We start from the raw sequence: 1,925 nt of genomic DNA, 5'->3' as shown, positions 1-1,925 counted from the left end.
CTTCTCAAGAAACTACTTTTAGCGTAACCTGCCCTTTAGGCAACTTGAATGGTCCAAAGTACCGAGACATTTTGGACTTTCCATCTGATGGAGTTCCTCTAAGTATCCCTCCAAAATTTTGTCCATTTAGTGCCAAAGTCACAAGTGTTTATGTATTTTTTTAACATTTGTACTCTGATAAAATTCTGGTAAAATGGCAAATTATACGCCTACAGAAGTAGTCGATATTCTTATAACCTTTGGTGAATGTGGTAGAAATCACGTTGTTGTTCCTGAGTTACGCTAAAAGCAGTTTCTTGAGAAGTAATTAATGAGTAATAAAAAATAATGAGAAGTTTGTTTTAAGACTAATTTCGAGTATTAACAATGAAAACGTGGTATTTTTATTGTTAATTTATTGCAGAATCGTAAGCATGGGTTCTCAGTAAGAGAAATCGAAGAAATTGAATTTCGTCGATTACAGCGCCATCTATCATGAATCGAGAAAAATGTTTCAGACAAATTGTATGTGTTTTTAGCCAAAGATTCCGAATATGCAATAAAAAATAGGGGTTCCCATTTAAGATTTCAAACTTGCCCCCCCTCACCGCCCAGGGAGAGGGGTGGGGGGGCTGATTTCAACGTCATTGTACGTCCCCCTCGAAATGACGAAATTTTCATTCTAAACATTTTTTCGTAGTGTGCTTATTTTTCGAGTTATTTGGCTGCCTAAGTTAAAATGGGTCACCCTGTATATATATATATATATGTAATAACGTTTATAGTCTGATGTATATGACGAAACACTATCATGTCTTTACATACAAAATTTTGTAGTAAATTTGACAGTTTTATACCCAATGAATAAGATTACGTCATTTGGGAAGAACTACATACATATGTAACTTCATTCATGTAAAATTGTTGTTTGTGTCTATTATTTTACTTAGAAATAATTAGTGATGATTTCATTTTACCATACCTTATTGTAAATACTTTGACAAAAATAATTCAATGTAAGAAATAAGATACTTTGCTGAATAAAAAAAGAAGTTTCCTGCAAGCATACGGCAACATTAACCAGTGTCCAAAGTTGGCTTTTGTTCACCGCAATAAGTATTACATATATATGGATAAGAATTTCGGTTGCTATGAAAAAGTACCACAGCATTTGAATTAACATTTGTATGATGAACACTTTGTTGAATTTACGTGACGTAAGGCATAACTGTAAGTGAACCTGCCTGTAAATAAATCATAATTGCTACAAATAATTATTTCTAGACTAAAAATATGATCCGTTTTTTACTTTTTGTACGTGTGTTTATTGTTTAATTAAACATATTTTTAGTCTAGAATTTTATGTAATCTGTAGTTGAGTGTAAATTGCAATTGGTTCAGAATGTGCGAATGTTTCATACAGTTGTAGTTCATTATTTTTGTAGGCACATGATGTTTGTGTGATCCACATCTAACTTTAAAGATACGTTCCGTTTCACACATGATGCGCATGATGCATTAATTATCCTTGTTTAATATTTGGTGAGCAACAAAGATAAACGTTGCGCATTTATGCGCATCATGCGAGAAACGAAACGCATCTTAAATATTCCATTCCTTTTTTTGAAGGTACCAAAAATATTTAAATAAAATAGGCACATTTTTAAGGGGAATGTATTTTTGTCACGTTGTTTTCGTTGTAGATGGATGCCTCAATTGCCTCATATACATGTATGTACTAGAGTAAAAATTTTTTGTATATAATCATACATAAACATATATAACTATATATAACTTATATATAATTGTATTCAATTATACAGGGTGACCCATTTTAACTTAGGCAGCCAAATAACTCGAAAAATAAGCACACTACGAAAAAATGTTTAGAATGAAAATTTCGTCATTTCGAGGGGGACGTACAATGACGTTAAAATCAGCCCCCC

Source organism: Cyphomyrmex costatus, unplaced genomic scaffold, assembly GCF_001594065.2.
Source record: "Cyphomyrmex costatus isolate MS0001 unplaced genomic scaffold, Ccosl1.0 scaffold88, whole genome shotgun sequence".
In the NCBI taxonomy this organism is placed as follows: domain Eukaryota; kingdom Metazoa; phylum Arthropoda; class Insecta; order Hymenoptera; family Formicidae; genus Cyphomyrmex; species Cyphomyrmex costatus.
This window is presented reverse-complemented; position numbering follows the sequence as displayed.